Source organism: Prionailurus viverrinus, chromosome B1 (genome assembly GCF_022837055.1).
Source record: "Prionailurus viverrinus isolate Anna chromosome B1, UM_Priviv_1.0, whole genome shotgun sequence".
Lineage (NCBI taxonomy): Eukaryota > Metazoa > Chordata > Mammalia > Carnivora > Felidae > Prionailurus > Prionailurus viverrinus.
In genome coordinates this window covers 136130217-136144503 of record NC_062564.1, presented here as the reverse complement: position 1 = coordinate 136144503, position 14287 = coordinate 136130217, and the positions used below count along the sequence as shown (strand labels likewise).

The 14287-nt window shown below is 38.3% G+C and overlaps 1 pseudogene; it reads left to right on the top strand.

The window, feature by feature from the left end:
• The first annotated feature begins 1842 nt into the window (after positions 1 to 1842).
• On the top strand, positions 1843 to 4034 carry LOC125164839 (DPH3 homolog; annotated as a pseudogene).
• Positions 4035 to 14287: the final 10253 nt, after the last annotated feature.

Sequence of the window (14287 nt, the reverse complement as noted above, 5' to 3'; positions counted from 1 at the left end):
TTAGCACAACTCACATGTCTATGTTTATTGTCCACTTCCCCACATTAAAATATGAACTCTTTGAGCATAGAGCCTTTGTCTTGTTCATTGCTGTGTGCCTAGTGCCCGTACCTGGCACATAGTAAGGGGTCAGTAAGTAGTTTCTCCTGATTAACATTTCAGTCTATGGAGTCTGTCTTTCAGAGTAATCATTGAACTATATGGAAAGTATTAAAAACTTACATTCCTGAAATCCGAGCAAATTGTCTAGTGTCTGTGCTTAAAATTTTAAAAAGGTAATTGATCATGCTGGTGCCTAGATTTCAGCTCCAAACTCTTCACATGACATGACTGTAAAGAGATCATTTAAAAACATATATACCTGTGTATATATAATAACACAAAAATATATACAATTATATGCACATATGTGTGTGTATATATACACATAAACATATATGTACATTTAGTATATACATGCACAAGCTTACTATTTTATAGAGTCATATTGTAGATGCAGTTTTTTCCCTTTGTTATTTTTTATTTGCTTCTCCCTTCCCTACTTGTCTTTACCTATTACTATAGTTCTCCCAGCCCCCAAATAACCATCTGCTTTGTTTTTCTCCTGAATTTTTCTTCTGTACACTATTGTAAGTATAAAGACGTAAATACATTTGTTATATGTATTTAAATATATAGCTATAGAAAGATATTTGGTCATTGTTTTACAAAAATGGGATCACATTAAGCGTAATCTTGTGCATTTCACTATTTAAAAGGATACCTTTAGCAATTTGTTGCAAATGCTTCTTCAAATTACAGGTTCCTATTCTTGCCATAAAAAAACTAAGACTCCATTAAAACACTCCTGTGACATATAAATGAAGAGAGAGGGCTGAAGAATTATATCACTCTATTGAATAGGCCCTAAATAGTAGTTCAAGTAAGAATAGCCTAGGGGTTATTAGTATGACTAGTGATGGAGTCTTGAGAATTGTGTATATAAGTACGAGGACCCCTGCAATGTTGCTGTGGTAATGAGAGCATTGGTTTGGGAGTAAAATAGCCCAGATTTTTTTTTTTAGTTTATTATATAAATTTTTATTTTTAAAAAAATTTTTAATTATTTAATTATTTAATTATTTATTTATTTATTTATTTATTTATTTATTTATTTTTCTCCCTCCCACCCCCCATCAACCCTCAGTTTGTTCTCAGTTTTTAAGAGTCTCTTATGCTTTGGCTCTCTCCCACTCTAACCTCTTCTTTTTTTTTCTTCCCCTCCCCCATGGGTTTCTGTTAAGTTTCTCAGGATCCACATAAGAGTGAAAACATATGGTATCTGTCTTTCTCTGTATGGCTTATTTCACTTAGCATCACACTCTCCAGTTCCATCCACGTTGCTACAAAGGGCCAGATTTCATTCTTTCTCATTAAAATGGCCCAGATTTTAATTCATGTTCTGCAACTGACACAGTGGCTAGCCTTTGGCAATTCATTTAATCTCTCTGGGGTAACCTAATTTCTGGACAGAAGACTTGGGTTCAAGTTTATTACTAGGATTGTAATCTTATAAAGATCTTAAGTTATTAAGTTCTCTGATCTGCCAGCCAGAGATGGTAATAATATTTGTCATACCAACCCCATAGGTTATTGTGTTGGATTCTAGGAGATAAAATATTAAAACATTTCTTAGATTGTGATGTGATTTACAAATGGGAGTGGCCATTATTTTTTTTCCTCTCACATATCATTTGAAGGCTGTAACAGACATATTTGAGTGTTAGTTCAGTTGTTCCCTGTCCATTGTGGTAGCTACTAACCACAGGCAGCTATTAAGCACTGGCGATGTGACTAGGCCAGATGATACAGGCTGTAAGTGCAAATGCACCCAGGATTTTAAGACTTAGTATGAAAAACAAAGTAAAATATCTCACTATTTTTTAAATATTGATTAGTTGTTTAAATGATGCTTTGCAAATATATAGTTAAATAAAAATATTATTAAAATTAATGTCACCTTATTATTTTTTTCTTTTTAATTTAAAATTATTTATGTGTCAGGAATCACTCAGTTGAAGGTATGACCTTAGTGAATATGTTTGTACCAGGTGGGCTTACTGCCTACCTGCAGCTGGCACACGGTGGGACTTTTAGACTCTTCGGAATTCCCTGTCCAGGGCTCCTGTAGGGGTCACTTCCAGCATGAGATCAGGTCTACCCATTTCAGGTAAATTATTGGCACGTGTGGGCTCCTAAAGAGCTAGCAACCTAAAAATGTTCTGCTGTTTTCCTTAATTAAGTTTTGATGGATTAAGTTCCCTAACAGCTGGTTGTTTATATCATAGGAATTCAGGATGGTTTGCACATTCTGTCTTGTTCTTGCTTTGATTACCTGCTCAGCCTTCAGCTCTGATTCCTGCCTGATTTTACACTGCAGCTTTCATCTCTTTAACTGAGAGTCTTTTGTGATGACCTTCTCTTAAATCCTCCATCAGCTGGGTCCCCCTAAGCCCATCTCCTTGTTAAATGTGCAATATCTCATGCCTGATGGCTGTAAGGTCATAACCAGTGGTCTGGCTTCACCTCTTGAGTTGAATCCTAATGTTAACAGCCTTTGTTACCACTGAGGCTGGGCTCTAACAAGGATCTTGTTTGTTGTTTATTAATTTTTCACTTACATAGTATTAGGCTTCATAGTTACTATATACAGTACTGAGTAGATTGTCTTTTAATAATGCCACATTGGTTCACTGGTGTATCAATAGATGAGGCATATACTTTAATCTGAACAACTTGGAAGTATAAATGCAGAATGAATGCATTCGAAAGTGCGAATCTTGTGTTCACTAACCTTATGATGGCGATCATTTCACAATATACATGTACATCAAGTCATCACATTGTAAACCTTAAACTTATACAAAGTTATATGTCATTTATTACACACTAAAGCTGGGGAAGAAACCCCAACTATAACAAACCAAAGCACAAATCTTGAGAAGCTATACAGATACTCTAATAACATTGCCAATACTTAAGCATTACTTTACCGTCACGCTTTGTAAGGTTTTATTTTTATTATATCTGCATTTTGTTTCTAGAGTTTCAAGGGACTCAGTCCTAGTGCAGAAATAAAATGTACCCATCAGAATATCCACAGCTCACCTAAGGATGGTCCAAAGCTGGGAGGGAGGTATGTGCAGCTGGCTGGCAGAACCAGTATTCCAAAGAATGAGGGCAGGATAGAATGGTGAGCTAAATCAAACAAAAGTCAATTTGACTGAGTGTCCAGAAGATTAACTACCTGAAATAAAAGGTGGAGAAAACATGGTTTAGCAACATTATAAGAAAAAAGAAGAATGGTCTTGAACTAAATTATTAATATGCGATTTCAATTTCAGGGAGATGTGACTTACTTTGCTATCTTTGAAAATACATACTTTTAAGCCACGATGTTATCTTAGTTGTTCTTATCTTACTTGTTCTGGCTTTGGAGCCAGAAAGATGAAAAGCCAGGTGTGTTTTACTTTATGTATAAGTTTGTAAACAAACTGAAATCTTTCTTGTAATATTTGTAGCTTAGGGAAATATTTTTTTCAAGACTTAAACAATAAGAGGATAATTGAGTAATTCATAGTTTCCTCATCTATTCAGTAATTCATTACTCTATTTAAAGTTATACTTTAGAGTTCCTCTGGTGATTACACCTGGCTTGGCCAGTGCCCATGAGGTTATACTGGCTGGACGGTGTCAGGTGGCGGGGGTAGCTGGAGTGATGGCCTTTTGTTGGCCCCAGTGACAATGGTGGTTTTCACAATGAGGTGGACATTGAGGACTTCCAGTAAGATGAAGACTCAGTGATGTTTTTCTACCCCTGCTTGTGTGGAGATGACTTCTCCATCACCAAGAAAGATTTGGAGACTGGGAAAGATGTGGCAATGTGTTTTAGTTGTTCTCTCATTATAAAAGTCATTGATGACCAAGACCAGTTTATGTGTGGAGAAACAGTTCCAGTCCCTTTGACCAATAAATAATTAGTTAATAAGTGCTGAAGAAAATTTTAGGAATCCAAATGCCTAGCAGTTGGAAATGAGCCAAAGTGGAAACATCAAATACAAAGTTACTGGCTTCTTCACAGGAGACAACCATTTTGTGGTTTGCTATTCTGTTAGATGGTGGATTCTTTCCACTGACTTCTAAGTTAATCTTCAATCAAAACAGCAAGTGCATGGCAGGGCATACCTGGATTTTGTGCTCAAAACTTTGAATTGGAAGTGTTCTTAATTCTCTACCTGAGTTTAAAGGAAGATAATTTCAGATAAGTGCTTTCTTTCTCTCAGTATCATTTTTTAGTGAGCTTGTTTTTTTATTTTATTTTTTCCTGTATTTTAAATTTAAATTTTAGTTAACATACAGTGAAATATTGGTTTTGGGAATAAAATTCAGTGATTCATCACTTTATACAGCATCCAGTGCTCATCATAACAAGTGCCCTCCTTATTACCCATCATCCATCTAGCCCATCTCCCACCCACCTCCCTCCATCAAACCATAGTTTGTTTTCTATCATTAACAGCCTTTTGTGGGGGTGCCTGGGTGGCTCAGTCAGTTGAGCTTCCAACTTTAGCTTAGGTCATGATCTCGTGGTTGATGAGTTTGAGCCCCGCATCAGGCTCTGTGCTGACAGCTCAGAGCCTGGAGCCTGCTTCAGATTCTGTGTCTCCTTCTCTCTCTGCCCCTCCTCTGCTCATGCTCTGTCTCTCTCTGTCTCAAAAATAAATATAAATTAAAAAATAAAATAAATAAAATAAATAAAAAAATTAAAAAATTTTTTAGTATTAAAAAAATTAAAAAAAAAAAGGAGTCTCTTGTGGTTCTGGGGTGCCTGGGTGGCTCAGTCAGTTGAGAATCTGACTTTGGCTCAGGTCATGATCCCACAGTTTGAGTTCGAGCCCCACGCTGGGTCACTGCTGTTCAGTGACTGCTTAGGATCCTCTGTTACCCTCTCTCTCTCTGCACCTCCCCCACTTGTGCTCTCTCAAAAATAAATAAACATTAAAAAAAAGTCTCTTGTGGTTTGTTTCCCTTTTGTCTCCTGCTCCCTTTCCCATATGTTCTTTGGTTTTGTTTCTTAAATTCCACATATGAGTTAAATCATAAGGTATTTGCCTTTCTCTGACTTATTTTGTTTAGCATAATACATTCTAGCTCCATCCATGTCATTGCAAAAGCTAAGATTTTGAGTAATATTCTATTATCTATCTATCTATCTATCTATCCCACATCTTTTTTATCCATTCATCAGTCTATGGACATTTGGGCTCTCTCCATAGTTTTGCTATTATTGATAGTGCTGCTATAAACATTGGGGTGCACGTATCCCTTTGGATCTGTATTTTTATATCCTTTGGGTAAATACCTAGTAGTGCAATTGCTGGATTGTAGGGTAGTTCTATTTTTTAGTTTCTTGTGGAACCTTTGTATTGTTCTCCAGAGTGGCTGCACCAGTTTTTTTTAAAAAAAAATTTTTTTTTAATGTTTATTTATTTTTGAGACAGAGAGAGACAGAGCATGAACGGGGGAGGGTCAGAGAGAGGGAGACACAGAATCTGAAACAGGCTCCAGGCTCTGAGCTGTCAGCACAGAGCCCGACGCGGGGCTCGAACTCACGGACCGCGAGATCATGACCTGAGCCGAAGTCGGACGCTTAACCGACCGAGCCACCCAGGCGCCCCAGAGTGGCTGCACCAGTTTTTATTCCCACCAACAGTGCAGGAGTATTCCCCTTTCTCAAATCTTCACCAGCACCTGTTATTTCTTGTGTTGTTAATGTTAGCCATTCTGTCAGGTGTGAGGTGGTATCTCATTGTGGTTTTGATTTGTATTTCCCTGATGGTGAGTAATGTTAAGCATCTTTTCATGTGTCTGTTAGCCATCTGGATGTCTACTTTGGAAAAGCATCTATTCATGTCTTCTGCCCATTTCTTCACTGGATAATTTGTTTTTTGGGTGCTGAGTTTGGTAAGTTCTTTATAGGTTTTGTATACTAACCCTCTCAAAAATTTGAGAGAGAGAGAAAAAGAGAGCGAGGCAGAGGGAGAAGGGGAGAGAATCCCAAGCAGGTTCCACATTGTCAGCCCAGAGATCATGAGCTGAAATCAAGAGTCAGATGCTTAACCGACTGAGCCACCCAGGTGCCCTAAAAATAAATTACACTTTAATAGAAGGTCCAGCTGCTTGTCTAGTGGCTATTGAAAATGTAGATGCTATGAGCAGAAACAAACTTTAAAGACTTGGCATTTTTGTGCTTATGGATTTATGGGCAATTTGTAGCTAGTTTCCTCCCTGCGTGGTGCTGCAGAAGAACCAGAGGACTAAGTTAGGTGGAAAGGTGATACTGCTTTAATTGTTGCACACATTTAAATTCTAAGGTCCTAGTAACATTCCTTAAGATGCTTGTTCCCAATAAACAAAAAAATAAACTCAGCTATAAGGTAGGCTTCCCAACATCCTTAGTAATGGTCTTCTTAGGTGCTGTTTATATTGAACTCTTCTGAAAACTGTGAGAGTTGACAGCACCTTTTCCAACCCACCAGACTTGTATTTGCATTTTTGATGATGATACAATAGCTTCAGGTCCATAGCTCAGTGAAATACAGTGTTCTGTGTTGAAGGAAAATGAGTGATGAGGACATGTTGTACTCTACTGATTGAACATAATGCAAGGACGGCTTTGGTTTGATGTGTTTGTATTATCTAAAAATCTTGCTTCTGACAATGCTTTGGCTCTCTTAGTCATCCTGCAAGGCCACAGGCCTGTCTGCACCCCTGTCCTCTGCATTGGCCTGCCTTTGTCCTGTGCCAGTCTTTCAGCAAAGCACAGCAAATGGCTTTTCTATCATAGAGGACATCCTGTTAGGGGCCAATGAAGAATATAGGTCCTTTAAAAAAACAAACCGGATTTCTTCATCTCTATGTGGTGATATTTTTCTCCATAAAAATAACAAAACTTTTAGGTTTTAGTTTTGTAACATTTGGATACCTCTATCAGATGATTTTGAAGGGAGCAGGTACAAATTTTGATTAGCCACTTTTAAAAAAAACTTTTTTTAATGTTTATTTGTTTCTGAGAGAGAGAGAGAGAGAGAGAGAGAGAGAGAGAGAGCAGAGGAGGGGCAGAGAGAGAGAGTGAGACACAGAATCCAAAGCAAGCTCCAGGCTCCGAGCTGTCATTACAGAGCCCAACATGGGGCTTGAACCCATGAACCATGAGATCATAACCTGAGCTGAAGTTGGACACTTAACTGACTGAGCCACCCAAGCACCCCTTAATTAGCCACTTTTTAAAAATTTTATTTTGAGAGAGAGAGAGAGAACAAGAGAGAGCAAGTGGTGGAGATGGACAGAGGGAGAGAGAGACAGAGAGAAAGAGAGAGAGAGAGAGAGAGAGAGAGGGAGTCAGAGAGAGAATCTTAAGCAGGCTCTATGCTCAGTACAGAGCCTGATGCAGGGCTAGATCCCATGGACCTGGGATCATGACCTATGCTCAGATGAGCAACCAACTTCCAGGTGCCCCTCAATTAGCTACTTTTAAAGAAGTTATTGTGGTTACTTCTTATCACAATAGAGATAAGATAGAGATCTTATTTGATAAAGAATCAGCTGGCAAAGGAGTGATTCTTCAGGGCTCCTAGTTACCTGACTAGTTAAAGTATGTTAAAGAATGTCACAAAGATGTAATATGGAGCCTTTTGAGTGCACACAATCTCTTCAACTATTTCTTCAAGAACTGTTGAAAAGTGTTAGCTTGTTAGAAGACTTATAAGTCATATAAGCTGAAACTATGCCTTAAGCTAATTTCTCAATGGGAAATACATACATACATACACACAGATTTTATTTTTAAATGAGAAATATAGTTGTAACAGCTATAGTTTTGAAAATTATTTATCATATTTAGTTACATTTATCAAAAAAAAAAAGAAACTCAAGGGGACTTTTTCTCTTGTTTGTTTATGTGATGACATAAAACTTCCCAAAGAAAGGGTTAAGAATGTTATCATTCTCATCGTCTTTAGAATTCATCTGGTTGAAGATGGGAATCCAAGTTTGAGAAGGGAAGAGAAAGAGAAGATGATGCATTTAAACAATTGTGCCTTGGTCAACAGGTGTTCTGTTTATTGCTTTCTATCTAGATTTATTAGCCATCATCTACCTTAAAGGAAAATTCCAGGGGTTGCTAGCATATGAAGGGATAACAGGCAAGATTTTCAAATCTCCATGACCAAGGCTCTCATCCTGTAGACCTCATCTTAGTCCACTGTGGGACTTTGTCAGTTGCGAAATATTTCTCCTTTTGTATTGCCCAAGATAATATAGGGGCGCCTGGGTGGCACAGTCGGTTAAGTGTCCGACTTCAGCCAGGTCACGATCTCGCGGTCCGTGAGTTCGAGCCCCGCGTCAAGCTCTGGGCTGATGGCTCAGAGCCTGGAGCCTGTTTCTGATTCTGTGTCTCCCTCTCTCTCTGCCCCTTCCCCGTTCATGCTCTGTCTCTCTCTGTCCCAAAAATAAATAAACGTTGAAAAAAAAATTAAAAAAAAAAAAGAAAATACAGAGTGGACTTCTCAGGTGTGCTTGAAATATGGGCTAAATAGAATTCAGCCTTAGGTATTAGACTATTGGACCAGATTAGGCTGCTGTCTATTCAAATCCCATGAACTTATTTTTTAAATATCTACCTTATATTAATTTGCTTCTACCTTTTTTTTTAAGTTAATTTATTTTCAGAAATAGAGAGCACAAGTGAGGGAGAGGTAGAGAGAGAGAGGGAGTGACAGAATCCCAAGCAGGCTCCACATTATCAGCACAGAACTTGATGTGGGGCCCGAACCCACAAACTGTGAGATCATGACCTGAGCTGAGACCAAGAGTTGGATGCTTAACCAGCTGAGCCACCCAGGTGCCCCATTTTGCTTCTACCTTTTAATGAAGTACCAAAAGTAAGGGTAAAAAGTCCAGTAGATAATGCTTGTTCCCCCCAAAAATGACTATTCTTTTCACCCTTGTCCTCCCATGAGATCCTCAGAATTAATCCTAGTATTTCAGGGACTATTTGACAGCTCCGTGTTTAATATCAGTAGGATTTTCTTGGGGCCCCTGGCTGGCTGAGTTGGGAGAGCATGCAACTCTTGATCTTGGGGTTGTGAGTTCAAACCCACGTTGGGCTTAGAGATCACTTTTAAAAAAATCAGTAGGGTTTCATTACAAGAAAATAGGAAACCAGCCTCAGAATACTCGAGAGGAGTCCCTAGAACACTTTGATTTCTTGACATTCAGAGTTATCCTGTTCTTCTAGAAACAGCACAGTGTATTTTTTTTAAATGTTTATTTTTTTTTATTTTTGAGAGAGAGAGAGAGAGGGAGAGAGAGAGGGATCGAGAGAGAGAGAGAGAGAGAGAGGGGCAGAGAGAGAGGGAGGGGCAGAGGGGGCAGAGGGGGAGAGAGGGGCAGAGAGAGAGGGAAACACAGAATCCAAAGCAGGTTCCAGGCTCTGAGCTGTCAGCACAGAGCCCAATGTGGGGCTTGAACTCATGAACTGTGAGATCATGACCTGAGCTGAAGCTGGATGCTAAACCAACTGAGCCATCCCACAGACTCTGGAACCTGAATATATGGTGTTGGATCCTGATTCTGCCAGTTAACAGCCATAAGATCTTGAGCAAGTTACTGAACCTATACGTGTTAAGTATAATAAATGTTTTCTACTATTACTATATTTATTAAAATCAGTGGTGCTACTTAATATAATTTCTTAGCATCCCTACTCATTTTTAGAAAATTAATATAAAGATACAACAAATAATCCCAATTCTCTCTCATAAGTTACTTAGGCTGGGGGTGGGATGTTCACATAAGATATTATTTTTGTTTGTTTTGATACCAATTTACTTTTAGAATGACTTTAATAAATGTTCCACTTACTATCAGGACAGGATTCTTACAGTTGGTGCTTTTTAAAAAAATTTTTTTTTTTAATTTAAAAAAAAATTTTTTTTTCAACGTTTATTTATTTTTGGGACAGAGAGAGACAGAGCATGAACGGGGGAGGGGCAGAGAGAGAGGGAGACACAGAATCGGAAACAGGCCCCAGGCTCCGAGCCATCAGCCCAGAGCCTGACGCGGGGCTCGAACTCACGGACCGCGAGATCATGACCTGGCTGAAGTCGGACGCCCAACCGACTGCGCCACCCAGGTGCCCCTTAAAAAAAATTTTTAAATTTAAAATTTTATTTTATTTTTTAAGTGCTCAATATTTATTGACTAAATGAGCTCCTGTGACCAAGTGTTAACCATAATTCCAAATTTAAATCTTCCTGGAGCCTAATATTATTCACAATTCCAAACCTAAAGATATTCTGCATCTAACTTCTAGGTCAGTCAGAGAAAGACAGATATATGATTTCACTCATATGTGGAATTTGGGAAACTCAACCAATGAACATAGGGGAAGGGAAAGAAAAATAAGATAAAAACAGAGAAGGAGGCAAACCATAGAGACTTTTTTTGAAGTTTATTTATTTTGGAGAGAGAAAGAACGCAAGTGGGAAAGGGGCAGAGAAGGAAGGGAGAAAGAGAATTCCAAGCAGGCTTTGCACCACCAGTGCATAGCCCGATGCAGGGCTTGAACTTGTGGACTGTGAGATCATGACCTGAGCTGAAGTTGGACACTTAACTGACGGAGCCACCCAGTGGCTCTTTAATACAGAGAACAAACTGAGGGTTGAGGGAGGGGAGGAAAATGGGAGGTGGTGGGTTAAATGGATGATGGGCATTAAGGAGGGCACTTTTTGGGATGAGCACTGAGTGTATTATATAAGAGATGAGTCATTGGGTTCCACTTCTGAAGCCAGGACTACACTGTATGTTAACTAACTTGAATTTAAATTAAAAGCAATAACAACAACAAAAATTTTTCTTTTGTCCTTATATCATCATTCTGATCATTATCTCTCACTCCATTCTCACACACAGGCCATGTACAGAGTGATGATCCAGATTCCAAATGATGTAGAAAGTGCTTTTTAATTCCCTTCTGTTAATGTGAAAACAAAGCTGAAGGCTCTTGTTTTTGGAAATGTTCACAAGGTCTTAGGATGGTGACTGTCATGCTGTCCTTGGGTATAATATACTATACTTGAATACAAATTTGCTAGGACAACTAAGGCGCAGTTTACATCTTAGAGTCTCTCTGGGAGTTCCATGAAATTGCGATTACTACTACATATCCTGTCCAAAGATGCAACATTCAATAAGGGAATTTCTTGATGTCTGTAATTTGGAGCAATTTGAAGAGTTTCTGCTTAAGGTATTTACACGTTTTTCTAAGGGTAGGAAGAACACTAAATTCGGTGTGTGTGACATACTTGAGAAAGAAACAAACCATTGAAAAATATATACTATTTCTCATGTACAACTTTAATTGATGGTATTTGACACCCCATGTTTCTAGTTATTGTATCTCTTAGCCCAAGGCCCAATGAGCATCTGCATAATTTGGAATTTTCCTGAACGGTGTATGTGTAATGTTTTTTCAAGTTTCTTTCCAGTCAGTGAGGCTTTTTTCTCAGGCTGCCCCTCATTTCACATCATTCAGTCCCACCAGAACCTATACTCGATCACTGATTCTGGTAACCTCTACTGCAGCTCTCCTATCTTCCTTCTGAAGTAGTGAAAGGAACTCATCATGCTTGCTACAGTGACTACTGTCCAAGATTTAATTAATTCTGACCATGTCTGTTCTTTGGTAACTGTAAAGTCTCAAGTGAAAGTATTCTCTGTAAGCCTGTCAGTGTCCTTAATGACATCACCAGGGTTGTGGATCAAAGACAAACATCTCGATCATCGATGTTCTTGTCTTACCATTGCAATACAGTTGATACAAGAAGATTCTTCATGTCTGAAATCTCAGTTCACTTTTATTCCATGACTTCCAGTTAAAAAAAACATTGAGTAGGTGAGAGTGGAATTACAGTATTCCACTGTACAGTATTAACTGTATTTTTAGTTATCTGAGAGTTAGTTTCAGGGCCATGTGGCCCACATAAAAACAATACATTTCTCCCAAACTTGCTCCAACAACTCATCAGATTAATGCATTTTAATGCATGTATGCTAATCATTCATGCATGGATCATTCATGATCCAATCAGAAGCTCATGAGTTTGAGTCCCGCATCTGGCTCTGTGCTGACAGCTCAGAGCCTGGAGCCTGCTTCAAATTCTGTGTTTCCCTCTCTCTCTGCCCCTCCCCTGCTCATACTCTTATCTCTTTCTCTCTCAAAAATAAATAAAACATTAAAAAAATTAGGGCGCCCAGGTGGCTCAGTCAGTTAAGCATCCAACTCCAATTCAGGTCATGATCTCGTGGTTTGTGAGTTTGAGCCCCTCGAGTTTGAACCCCATGTTGGGCTTTTTTCTGACAGCTCAGAGCCTGGAGCCCATTTCTGATTCTGTGTCTCCCTCTCTCTTTGCCCCTCCCCGGCTCACGCTCTCTCTCTCTCCTTCAAAAATAAACATTAAAAAAATTAGACAAAAACATAATATTTTCTTCACAAATTTGTTGTACTAAGTGACGTACTAAATGTATAGCACCTAGTATAGTGCTTGTGACAGATAACTTCTTTACTAAATTATATTATTAGTGGCTTGACGTTGCTGTCTGTTACCATTAACACGCATCATTTTCATCACCATCATCACCACATCACCTCTACCTGGGAAAGCACCGCTTATCTTTACTATTCTTCCCTAAGCCAAAACCTGACAATAGCAAAACTCAAAGTGTCTTATAAAGGATCTCAAAAAAACCTTTAGGCTTAGCTATCTTGATCTTCCATAACATGGCTTGGAAGAGAAGATTAATAGAAGTGTAAATCTTCACTAGAATTAATCTCTTCTTATTTTATAATTCCAAGGACCTTTCTATCTAGAAGCTAGTAGAAGGTGTTTATTCAATACCTCCCCCCCCACACCATTTCTGGTCTGTCCTTTAAAATTGAACATGTCCCCATGAGAAGCTCTCTTGATACAAACAATGTTTAGAATCTGTCCTGAATAATTGGCTTCAATCCCAGAGAAAATAACTTTATAATTCAGAAAAGATGGTCTAAATTATACATGTGTATGTCCTGAATTATAAACTGATTTGTTTGTTGGATTGTCATTCAAAACTTTGAGATTATTATTATTTATTTTTTAATGTTTATTTGTTTTTGAGAGACAGAGAGAGACAGAGTGTGAGCATGGGAGGGGCAGAGAGAGAGGGAGACACAGAATCCAAAGCAGGCTCCAGGCTCTGAGCTGTCAGCACAGGGCCTGATGTGGGGCTTGAACCCATGAACTGTGAGATCATGACCTGAACCAAAGTCAGATGCTTAACTGACTGAGCCACCCAGGTGCCCTGAGGAGATTATTATTAAGGTGACTTCGTTGTCACTGAAATTTGAAACTTCCAAGCAGTTTTAGATAAGATTAGACTGGGCCTGTGGGTTTTTTGGAGGAGGATTACAGAGGTAAAGTGCCATTTTCATTACATCATATCAAGATACCTACTGTCAACATGCCTTATCACTATTGATGTTGACCTTGATTACATGGGTAAGGTAGTATTTGTCAAGTTTCTGTCCTGTAAGGTTACTTACCTGTCCCGCTTCCCCTCTCCATACTATACTCTTTGAACAAAGTCACTTTGTGTAGCCCATACTTAAGTAGTGGGGAGTTTTACTATACCTCCTTGAGGGCAGAGTGTCTATATAAGTTATTTGGAATTCTTCTGTGTGAGAGATTTGTCTGTTCTCTCTTATTTATTTATTCAATGGTGTATTCATATCAATATGGACTCGGGGCTATTACACTGAGTTTCTATATTTTTAGAAAATAGAAGACCCAGACTAAAGTAGGAAAGAAATTAAAAAATACCTAGGTGTTTCATTGCAAATTTATTCTCTTTTTAAGTACTTGTAAGAAAAGTTCATCACTATTCCCTTTTTTCCCTACTAGTCATGCTGGTGTGGATATACAATTTCCATAATTTTACAAAACTTAAAACATATATAAGAATAGGAGTTAGTTTATATTTTAAAATAAAATACATGAATTTGAGGACTTTTATCTCTTTAGAAGTTCAATGTTAGGAAATATTAGAAGTATGATACTCAACAGAATATAGCAAAACATAGTCTGTATCATGACTTTCAGTCTTAGCCTAACAAGTAAGATGTTTTGTACATCACAAGATACAGTGGATA